Source organism: Rhamphochromis longiceps, linkage group LG12 (assembly GCF_057381845.1).
Source record: "Rhamphochromis longiceps isolate RC_006_pf linkage group LG12, R_longiceps_female_GT1.1, whole genome shotgun sequence".
Lineage (NCBI taxonomy): Eukaryota > Metazoa > Chordata > Actinopteri > Cichliformes > Cichlidae > Rhamphochromis > Rhamphochromis longiceps.
Genome location: NC_140568.1, coordinates 16,738,712 through 16,751,034, shown reverse-complemented (window position 1 = coordinate 16,751,034; position 12,323 = coordinate 16,738,712). Strand labels below are relative to the sequence as shown.

Sequence of the window (12,323 nt, the reverse complement as noted above, 5' to 3'; positions counted from 1 at the left end):
CTCAAGCAGCTAACACGTGATATGCATATATACTACATTATTTTGGACACTTTTTTTGAGTTTTTACACATTTTTTTTAAAAATATATTTTATTCCAGTTTTGAATGCAGGACTTTAACATTTTTTATGTTCTTTTAATTTCACTGTCTACAAAAAAATAAGTGCACATAATGTCATGGGATTTTCACGTTTGTGAAATGTATTCGTATTTGCTCAGCTACATTTAGCTAAGGGCTCGAGTTACTGTTACATCTTCACTGACCATGATAAGTACCCGAACAGTAATCCATAATTCCTGTGTGCTATGAGAATGTAGGATTTTTGGCTTCTGAAAATTCTTTTCCGGAGTCTTGGCAATCAGAGGAGTGACATTAAAAAGTAATTTTATTAATTTAACGATTTCTTCCTACAAAACACATAAGCTGGCTGAAAACCAGACTGAATCCTGTAATCACTTCAGATAGGAAACAAATGTCCACTACATAAAGCCTGATGACAAACAAATACTGTTCAAAATGTGTGCTCATGCTGAATTAAAGATTACATACATGCAGTACTTTTAGTGGAGAAAAATGAGTGAAGGACAAATAAGACATGGTACAGATGAAAACAATTTAGTTCAATCAAAGTCCTACTGAGTTTAGGTTTTTTTTGTAATAGAATATATTAGTTAGTCCTTTTTTTGCAGTCCCATGATAAGGGAGCAAATGCGATCTTCAGGGTGCAGCTTCACAATGACATGACTGCTAAACAATTACCACAAATAAACTAAGATGTACTGTCACAGTATATCTGAAGCAGCAGCTGTTGTGATTTGGAGCTATATAAATAAAATGGAGTCAACAATTTGTGAGATGATTCATTTCAATCAAGAATCATTTGCTCTGCTTTATTCTTTAACTCATTGACACAGGCAATATTAACAATATTGCTCTCACTCATCATTTCTTTCTCCCCCCCCCCCAAACACCAGAAGATTCAATAAAATGAAATTAATTAATAGACCATTTATTTAGTGCTGGTGGGCCTGAAATACACTGTGTTGGACATGCAGGCCTCGGAGAAACTGTTCCCCCAAAACAATTATTTGTGGTGTTTGAGAGAACAACCAGGGACAGAGAGGTGTTCATTTCAAAGAGTTAACCCTACACAACCTCTGTGATTAAGTCCTGGAAGCGGCTGTGAGAGGAGAGTCCGGAAAAAACGAATGACGTTTGATTTATTTACCTACAGAGGTTCCAAACAGCAGGCCTAACATCAGAAAAATATCTAAATAATTTGGAGCAGCCTCCTGGCGCGTTGAATTTCGTTAAAGATAATTGTCCCGGACACGCTGACACTAAAATCCCCCGCTGAGGAAGCTGCATAGGAATTATTTTTGACCTTTTATGGTTTCATTCATTGCGCTAATCCTTGTCAACTCCATTAGTTTGGCCTGTCCTTGACTAAATGGAGCTCCGGTTGATCTAAACTGGTTAGGTCAGTACTCAGCTTCTTCCAACATGTGTGGTCCAGCAGTTCCCCGCTTTAACCCTTTCACTGGTGGCGTGTGCTGCGGCTCCGTCAGGAAGTCTGTTTTCTTTTCTCTCGCTTTAACACAACACGCGGACGAAAACTACTCCAGTTGGTTAATAACTGTGCGACATTAAAGGTGCCGGTGCTGGCTGTGCCAAGTGCCTCGAGAAACCATGAAGCGTAGGAAGAGCATTCGAATCCCGACGTTGCTTTAGCTTTCCACTCCGCCGGAAAACATAGTTCCTCAGCAGTACACGGTTCACGTTGGCATGTTGCTATGGTTACGAACTCCTATACGTCTGTAACAAAACTAGAATGTACACAGCGCGGACTGATATGTGTGCGTGGGGAGTGGGGTTGCATTTAGGTCCTTGTAAATTGACGCTGTGTTCACGTAATTTAGGATTTTTATTGTAAAAACGCCGCAGAAATGTTGTAGTAGGAACTGTGAAAATTGACACCATTAACAAAGAGTGGTTTAGGTTTGCTGAAGGTTTATTGATATTTATTTCAGGAGAATAGGGCTGAGCCAGTCACGAACAGAGATTAACAAATGCGGGATATCATGTATTCGAGTATTCGGCCATTTTACTATTTAAAAACTCCGATTGATGGCTTGTCTGATTATACCTGTGATTATTCCTCTTCAGCGAATGAAAGTTTAACCTATTACCAAATTACTAAGTACAAAGCTGGAAGTAACAGTATGTTTTTGTAGATCTATTTTCAAAACACAAACCCTCATAAATCCTTACACAATTTTCTCCTCTGCTCTGTTCAGAAATATTAGTCAGGACTCAGACTATATGTATTATTGTAGAATATAAAGCGCCTTGAGGCGACTGTTGTTATAATTCGGCGGTGTATAAATAAAACTGAATTAAATGGACTGGCTCCTGCTTTTTCTAGGCTCCTGTATTTCCTACCTTTCGTTACAACGTGAATGCAGCATGGTTTTACCACGATTAGGCTACAGTCCTCGGAATGCCAGGAGGCCAAACCCCGCCCCTCGCGAAATTTTTTTTATTCAGAACACACCCCTGCGCGACTGCATGGAGGGGGGGAGGGGGGGATTTGGGGCACAGGATGTTTGAACTATTTTATTCACAGATGTAGTAGTATACGGATGATTATCAGGACCCATAAAACATACAAAAAAAACCCGTGAATGTTTTTGATTCCCTGTTCTGCATACAACCATATCAAACAACATGGTCTGCTGGTCTGCACATGTTTTCATAATCAGAGATTTTGTTGGGGTTTTTTTTTTTTTTTATTTAATTTTTTTTTTTTTTACCAGTGTTGTGGACAACAAACAGTGGCATAGTCTAGAAGTCAAATGATGTTCACTCTCCTCTCATTAATAAAAATTTAATAATAAACACAGCAACTACACAGGATCAGGTATGATGTACTGTTGCCTCTTTAAATAGAACCTAGGTTAAAGTTGTCATAGCTCCGTCACTAGAGCATCAAAATGAATGACACTTTGTAAAGTTACACTCATTTTGTACCCTCAAGTATGAAATGAATGAAATTTCTGTTTTTTCTCTTAGAAATTAATTGTTTTCTACATTTATATATAAAAAATCAACTGATGCGTTAAATTATACATTATAACCTTGCTATCTTCTTTCCTAAATCTTTATTTATTTCTGTACCCCTACAGTTGTTTTGTGACCCAATTCAGGTGCAGTAACTATGGAACTATTGCTTTTTTTTTTTACTCAACTTATGCTATTTACACAATAATGCATCAGTCTCAGCATTTTGATTTACACACAAACACACACATAAAAATTATTTTCATGCTGAATAACCTACAGGCCCTGAAGACAAGTTTCTCCACTATAATTAAATTCTTTAATTAAAGGTGTAAGAGACCATGCTCAAATGAATTAATTGTTTAATAAGACCAAAGTTATAAATAAACACACTTTTTTCCCCAGAGTAATTACTTTATACCACAAAACCCAATTTTCAGCTTTTCATGTATTTTGCACCTGGGATTTTTGCAGAGTTGAAATGCTCATGTGCCTGTCTCTAAACACTTTGGGTTAGCTTCTGTTGGGTTGTAAATAAAATAGATGTGACAGTCAACAACAAAAGGTTCAGACATTGTTCATAGTGCATGTTTGAGGTACATTTTTCATTAAATAATGAACACAATTCAGTGGGCTCCATAGAAGATATAAACAAAGTATTGATCCTATTGTGCTAGTATGAGTCTGATTGCAATAGCAGCATACTGCTTTACACAAAGCACTAAGAGTTACAGAGAATGAGGTCATGTTGACCCAGAAATCAGAAAATCAGATAAATGAACCACAAATACAACAACCTTGCCAGTGTCTTCAAACTAACCTATGATGACAAAAACTAACCGGGTTATTGTCATGTCATGGCAGCAGATATACATTGACTTATGACTATCATAACACAGAAAACAGCAGAACCCTCAAACACCAGCACACAGAACACCCAAATGAAAGAGCACATCCAGATATCTGTAATGATAAACATGAAACGATACTTGGTTTCTCACTTTCTCTTACAGTATTTTAAGATATTTCTTAAATGTTCGCTAACTGTTTTTTCCAAGCATTAATACTCTTGTTGTGTTACATCAGTCCCAGAGCCAGCATTTATGGTCATATTTAAGCACTTGGTCACAAAATACAGTCTTATACTACTCTCTCATAAAAAGTATGCTGCTTTTATTTTATGCTACTATGTGAAAGTTCAAGATTCCAAACACTATAACGTACCTACACTGAGCATCATTACACCTAGCTGCAAAGCTAAAATGCTGCATATTTATAAACACAGAATTATAAAATTACAGCTATATAGATTTCAAATACTAGCCATATTTTTCCATTTGCCTTAAGTAGCAATTTGCAATGCAAGCTTTTTATTTTATTAAATCTATTTTATTAAAGTAATAGACACAATTGACATGAGTCATTTATAGATTTTCAGCATAAAAGCAACAAAGTAAATCAGAAAACTTGTTTTATGGAAAAGGTTTAGTGTGTTATTTTAATCAGTCCAAAAGGATTAATTTTCCTTTTTGTATTATAGCAGTAAAGTGCAATGGAATACACACATACAAATACAATAAATACTACCGCTAAATATTGCATTTGTAAGTAGGAAAAAGCATGGGACATAAATCACAAAAGTCGCAATGCAAAAATATTCTAATGGAATCCCTTTAAATAATAATGATCCACACATCAGCATGTCTGACTGCCTTCACAATGGCTTTTTGTTCTGACTCTGCTGCAGGCTTAATTCTTAGGATCTAAGTGTCTTACTCGAAGTCACCTGAGCAGCAGTGAGATGGCTACTGTAAGTCTGAGTTAGGACAGCCCGTCACTACCTCTGTGGGCTTTCACATGCAGATGTGACTTTTTGAAACGCTTGGATTCATGAGTTGATGAAATCACACCTTTTCCATGTTGCAGGCTTGCATTTCCACATGACTAAGCAAACATTGCCTACGTTGTTTTCCTGACAGAGCCAGAGTTGTGTCCTGCTGCTACTGCCCCTGACTGATCACATGATCTGTACATGGGCGGAGCTAGAACACACATGGGGGCTGATGAATTCTTGCAACTGTGATTGGCTCAGAGTCACAATGTGACACATTGATGCCTGGCAGTCAATACTGTTAAGGGATTTTCTTTTTCTTGAAGGCCACAAAAGCACAAATGCTCAGTGGGACAGCATGTACTTTGTATGGAGACGAAGCCAGACTGCAGTCAGCCTGATGCCACACCAACACAGGATTATGAAATTGTGACGCGGATTTTTTGAACATGAAAATACGACTCTCGCTCTCTTGCTAAAGTCTTCCCCGGTAAAGTGTTGGATAAAAACTTTTTGTCTTAGTTTAGGACCTGTCCCTGTCTGGGAGATCTGGCTGTGTGTGTTTTGGCTAAACTGAAGCTTGTCTGCAGCCCTCAGAAGAAATGTCACATGTGATTAAAAGAACGGCTTTCCAACACGTTGTTACATCAGCCAGTTTGATTAAAGATACTCTATCAACACCAGGCTGGATGAACAGCTCTGTTACACCACACTAATGAATTATAAAAAGAAAATCAACTCACAAGAGATAATGCTCCGTTTGGCTCCATTGGATGCACTGAAATCAAGTTGTTGTTGTTGTTGTTGTTGGTTTTAAGGTAAGTCCCATGAGAGCGGGCTGATATGTATGGTTCTTGTCTTTTATCCTTCAGCAGCACTGTTGGCAAAGAAAAAGGTGAGCTGTTATTTAGGATGCTGCCAGTTCTTTTATTTCCTATGAAAATGAAGGGCAGGGATCCCTTCAGAGTGTGGCAACCTTTCATTAAAGTAAGCTTGGCCTAAATCTTTCTGTGACTGCAAAAGTGTTTTTGGAAAACTCTTTGTGCTGTTACAGATCTATGAAAACTGAACAGTTCCCGAAACATAACTCCTGTTATTTCTGTCATCTTGTGTCCAGCAGCTACTTTCACTGCTGAGAAGACTCTGAAACCCCTCACAGAGATGCATTCAGGAAGTGGAGCTATTTGAGCTGCTGACGTGCTTATTTTACACAGAAATGTTGAAAAATACTCACTGAGCTAAAACCAGAGCACATTACCACACGGAATATCTGTAACTTTGTGCCATCTGTTGTACAATGTTTAGTAAAAGCTAAACTGACAAACACGGGCCATGCACCCAGAGCAAACTGCTGCTTATCTGCTCAGATTTTTATCACCATATTTTTAATGTGACTCCAAGCAGCTCAACACTTAATGACTTTAGTGCTGAACAGCTATTCTGGCATATGTCTTCTCAGTTTTTCAGTCAGAACACTATTCCATCTTTAAAAAAATATGCTTTACATGTTTCTCATTTCATATTCCTCTCACATTCACTCTGGTGTTTGTTATTTGGTATTCTTTCTTTGTTATTTGTGTATTTTTAGATTTTCTTTTTAGATTTAGATTTTCCCCCCAGTTTAATTACAAGTGAAATTTCAGTTCTGTGGCCATGAGGATGGTTTGGCCATACACTTTGTGTTTCATCAAATAGGAAACTGTACAGATTTAACGATGCATTATATTCATCACAAAGAAATTCACTCGCAGCCAGAATTTGAGAGTGAGGCTCACAGCTGGAGGTTGTTTGTGGATATTTTTCTAAGGAACAAAGAAAAACAAGAAAACACAAGTTTGAACTTTGATTTGAACACAGCCCAGATGTGTGTGGACCCGAACGGCGGTCGTCACCACTAAATATGGGCATGGAACTTCCTGCGAACCCACACACCTCCCAGACTGTCAAGCAGAGACGAAAGTGAGTGCGCGTTTCTCACATACCATCTACCGCACGTCATGGCACACAGATCCGTGCAGAAAAGAAAGGCAGTGTCATATTTATAATGCGTGACTTATGTGTCACAGTCCGGGATCACATTGGTTTAAAGTGACAGGAAGTGGGAAACACCGGCTTGCAATTCATCATGAGAAAATATCGACGGGCACGTGTTCTCGCCGTGATATTTAGCGCAAGGCAGCACCGTCCCAGCACTGGTCCCTGTACGGAGGCGGGTCTTTTCCTCCGGACAATGGCATTATTTGGGCTCCATTGGTCAGGAATGGCACATTTCACAGGCTGTTGCCCTCCTCCGAGCGTCGACACAGCGCCTCCAGTGAGCCCAGCCGCCTTTAACCTTTTCCCACCCCAACCGTTACCCGCCCACACCACACCGACACATGCTACCGGGACCGGTGCAGCCATACGTGTCTGTGCCCACCGAGGGTCTGGGAACCAGTTATGTCCACGCTGCAGGAATACACATTCCACACTTCCTCGGCTGTTATTGCACCCGCATGTGTTTGAAGTGAGGGTGGTCCCGCTGCGAACACCATACTCTAGTCCACCGTCAGCTGCCATTTTCTGGGACACTGATGGAACAAGTTGCTGACTGCGGCTCTAAGTCGTCATTCCTCGCAAGCACCATAACACGATGTAGCACCTCACAGGCGGGTAATGAAAAATTTGTGAATGAATAAGAGAATTTGTGCTCATTGTTAAAATTAAACTATACAATGACGTTCCATTGGTATGTGACCAATCCCGAAAGTGATGAGATAATATTTCCACCAATAAGAACACAGATAGGCACAGAAACGTACCAATTGGAAGCTGGCATGCAAATAAGGAATTTGTCTCGGCAAGAGCTGAATGTCAACTAGTCAAAGATGGAGTCCGGATCTGGGAGGCCGTGAGGTTGCCAATGGACGAAACAGCCTTGTTTTAACCGAGGAGCCGTTACGCCGGTGGAAACGGATGTGTGCGTGGGAGATAGATGGTGACGGCTCGGACGGTTTTCCCACTGAAGTGCTTCAACTTGGTTCCGTTGTGCTTCTTCAGTGTGTTAAGGACCGGCCCTGCCTCCGTCAGGTACCGTTGTCTGCGGGGGGAGAGAATCCAGCCACTGCTGCAGGCGGGGTAGCGTGGAGCTCGCAAACAGACGTGGATGTCGGTGGGTGTGATTGGCCGTGGAGAGGTTTCACCGCCTCTCCTAGCTTAAAACTGTCGAGCACTTATTGTACGTTTGTGTATGAGAGGGGGGAGGCGTAGATTGCGGGCAAAGTGAGAACACGCGTCTTAGAGAGCGTGATTAACAGGCGGGTGCAAGTAATCTTTGCCAACGGAGATATGAAAACTAAGTAGTTACTATCACTGGAGCTAGTCTGCAGCCTTCAGAAGAGCTACGGGGACACCCGGTAGTTCGCCACGGTTGTCAGCGGGGCCCAGCCCGGCTGCAAAGCAACCGTTAGTGCGAGTCCAGTTGAAGTTGTAGTAGTAGAATGCTTCAATACACACCTCGAACTTTAGAACGACCGAAGCTTCGCGCAAATTTTTCCAGACAAGTTTGTGGATGACTGGGCTTTGGTTATGCGGCATGCAGGAACTGAAGAAACGTGTGTGAGATGGATATAGATGTATATCACACAAATTACACACAGGACGGAATGTCCTGTGTGTAATTTTATTTTGGTTTTCTTATTTTGGTTAAAATATGTTAAGAGACGTCGTTGCGTTTTTGCCGTTAACCTGACATGTAGCGTTTCTTTGGGGGCGTTTAAGTTTTTCAGCAGCAGAAGTAGAGCCGCGTGTGTTAGCTCGCGCTGCTGCTGAAGCTCTCGTTAGTTGGCGCGTGACGCGATGTGAGAGTTCAGACGGGAAAGCGAGCTTCTTCAGCTGATTGTAAACTTGTTTCAACAGTGAAAATAACAAGCCCCCTTCCCTCCCTCCACTCACAAGCCCCGCCCCTCTGTTTCCTAAACGAGGAGGGTTTCAAATGGCCACTTTGACTAAAGGGCCAGGAATAGTAGGTATTAAATGAAGGTTTGTGGTATTGTATCGCGGAATTTGCTCTTTGCCCTATATACATCTTCTCCACCCTCGTTTCCTCCAAGCGAAGTCCGCGTGCTGCCGCGTGCAGCGTCTTGCAGCTTTTAATGTTGACCGGAACAAATGACAGGAAAGCTGCACGCATGAAACCAGCATCAGCAAATGCTGTGCTGCCATCAGTTCTGTGTTACACAGGACCCAGCGTAACAATGTCTCTCCAATTTGCATAGATTATATGCTTTCCTCCTTAGGCCTGTGTGTTTTCCGCTGTATAACCGCACGCTATTGTAAAAAGCCTGCTTGCTTTTTGCACGGCCGCGTTTGCAACCTGTTAATCCCGATAGCCGTGTGGAGGCTCGCGCTGAGCCACTGGCCTGTCTTCATAGTTTAGGAAGGCTGGAGCTGATGGCTTGCATGCGGGCTGTTCAATGGAGACCGCACGGACCGTGTTGTCCAAAGCCCTTTTTCTGTTGTACTACTGTGAAATCAGATGAGCAGTGCAATATTAAAAGGGCATTGGCTGACACCCCCACCACACGCACGCACACACCCCATCCCCCTTACACTTGTCGGTCCCCTTTTCGCGTTCGTCCAAATCTTAGATGTAACAGGACATAATGTTAGCTTTAAGGTGACTGGAGTGCTAGTTGTAAAGCTACGGCTGTGTCACAGTTTAAACTGCCCCGTCTTTACTGTGTGTGTGCGTGCGTGCGTGCGCGCGCAGAGGTCAGCTGCTTTGACGATGTTGCACTACTGTATCATCGCTGAAGCAGTGCAATAGTATTGTCATAGCATTCGGCCTTCGCCCTCCACTCCCAGCAGCGGGGAGACGGATGCCGACAAACGGAGGAAAATAGCGAACAAACATTTCCGCGAGCAGCCATAACTTACGCTCCAGCATAGTAGTTCCATGTTTGCTCGGTCCCTCAGTGAACTGTGAGGCTCAATGGAATAAAGCCTGTAATCAATTTTTCTTTATCACTTAGTGATACAGTGAATTTCCAGTGAGAGATGAAATGCGTTTTATTTAAATTCCTAAGTAGCACGTAATGACTTTAAGTTTTACACATTTTTTTTTTAAAATAAAAGAGTCCCCTGGCTTAACGATGAATTTAGTCTTTTGTTTTTCTTGAGCTAAAAAAAAGTTGTATTTAGGAAAGTCCCTTAAGAACCCCTGCAGGTCCCCAGGGGGCAATTTGGGAGCCAGTGGCGAAGTTCAGAGGTTATTATGACAGGAAGAGTGTGTGGCTTTCCTATTCAACATGCTGCCTTATTTCTTCAGAGCCATCCAGGGCTTCTCTCCTGGACCCCGCCTCTTTACAAAAAAAAAAAAAGAGAACATTTTGTTCACAGGCTGCCTCAGTCTGCATTCACACCAGCTGTTCATACTAAGTAACTTTTTTTTAGGTCAACTGAGCCAACTTTTCTCACGTTTTGTTAGGAGTGAACTGTGCTTCCATGATGCGCCATTGTATGAAATCAGACTGAACTGAGACCCTCCTGGGTCAGCAGATAATCACAGGAGGGAGTGACTAAAATCACGGAAGAAGGGGAAACTGTTTTATTTGTAAAAGTCATATGATATTTACAGCACAGTCTCTAAACTCAGTGTGTGAAAGTCAGTCCGGCTCATTTAATGACACTGAGATGATTGAGAGATGATGATAATGAAAATGCAACAACTTTTTCTAATGCAGTGTGTGCTTATATTAGCACAAACCCTTTTCTTAAGTCCTGTAGACCTGGTCTTTCCAAAATGTATGAATTAACCTTAAAGATTTTAATGTGTAAGAAATGTGCTTAGTCTTGATTTATGTCCAGTCATCCAACTTTTTTGGGTTGTGTACTTTGTTTTTGTTTTTTTGTTGTTGTTATGTTTTTTTATTTGTTGTTGCTGTTGTTTGTTTTGTTTGTTTGTTTTTTTAAAATAACTGTCTGCAGTTTGTGTGGCTTTACGGTATGTGCACGTTTTCCTGGCGAAAATGTTAGTTTTTTTTTTTTTTTTTTAAAAGAGTAACTGTGTATGTCTTTGCTGTAAACATGCAAGTCTGTAGGTTAACGCTGCACGCTTTTTCTTAGTTCCTCAGAGTGTGAGTGGTGCAGTGCAGCGCTCCCTTTTTTTTTCTTTTTTCCCTCTTTCAATTGGCTTTTCAAAGCATAATTTAAGTGTGCAGGCTTGAAAAAGTCACGGTGTGGGTGGCATGGGGGGTAAGTTTCCTATTTGAGGCAAGTCAGGGTGGGGGTGGTGGGCCTTGTTAAGGAATGTTGAGGGCAGGGCCACTCTGGTTGGGCGCAGGGGGTTGGAGAGAGAGAGAGAGAGAGAGAGAGAGAGAGAGAGAGAGAGAGAGAGAGAGAGAGAGAGAGAGAGAGAGAGAGAGAGAGAGAGAGAGAGAGAGAGAGAGAGAGAGACTGACTTGCCTGTAGCTTTACTTAGCCAATTTTGCAAGTGACTGTGGAATTTGCTGCTTGTTGTCTGGCTCAAGGGGGAAGTGTTGTAGTGAGGTGTATACTGGAGATATTGTTTGCAGTCGTGTCTTTAGCTGCTTGTTCAGTCTCTTGTGTCTAATAATGTAATGAGAAGACTGAAAAACGAGAAACTATTAGTGTTGGGAAGGCCTGTTATTGTACCACTGGTGGATATCATGGTAATTATTAGTGGAGATTCACCCTTCTAGTTTTATGTAAATATGGCTAATGTTTAGGGTAGCATGGTTGTTAGCACTGTTGCCTCACAGTTCAATTCTACCATCAGGCCGGGGTCTTTCTGTGTGGAGTTTGCATGTTCTCCCCATGTTTCCATGGGTTTTCTCTGAGCTTCCTCCTAAAGTCTAAAGATATGCAGTGAGTGGGGTTAAGTTAACTGGTCACTCCAAATTGCCCATGGGTGTGAAGACGAGGTAATTATTTAAAAAAAAAAAAAAAAAAAAAAAAGCAGGATATGCATGTCATAGTAGTCCCTTGTTTTTAATGAACAATGTTACAGCAGCAGCTTTTGTCATTTTGTCCAAATGGAAATAGTAAAAGCTTCAATCAGCCAATTGTGTGCTGTCACAAATGCCAAAGTACAGTGGGAGAGGTTGGATGGCCAGCATGCAGACGCTTGCTGCTGTGATGGTGATGACAGGCAAATATCAGAGCAGACTGGCTCCATGTGAAATGCAGCCTATAGGGACGCTTCAAGCAGGAGAGAGTTATTCTGCAGCTTCTGTTAATGTGTCTCCTGACTGACCAGCTATATCTAGCCCCTCAAGCACAGCAGCAAGTAGATCCAGGTGTAAACGCACCTTAACCACCTCCAGAGGTGAGACATCCAGTTAAAAAGTCAATGTGTAAATGCTTCAAGGAGGCCACAGGAAGTTGCTGTACACAAACACATCCTGGTAGTGTTGTTCTCAGTTTCCATTTTA

General features: G+C 41.5%; 1 protein-coding gene across 1 annotated transcript in view; it reads right to left on the bottom strand.

Annotated features, from left to right (window-relative positions):
- The window catches only part of top3b (DNA topoisomerase III beta), a 52,228-nt gene extending 44,693 nt beyond the window's left edge, over window positions 1-7,535 (bottom strand). Inside the window, exons 1-2 of the mRNA XM_085424984.1 lie at window positions 6,873-7,535; window positions 5,634-5,767 (exon numbers count right to left, since the gene is read on the bottom strand). The gene's annotated coding sequence lies outside the window, so the exon portion shown is untranslated. The remainder of the gene's footprint in view (window positions 1-5,633; window positions 5,768-6,872) is intronic.
- Window positions 7,536-12,323: the final 4,788 nt, after the last annotated feature.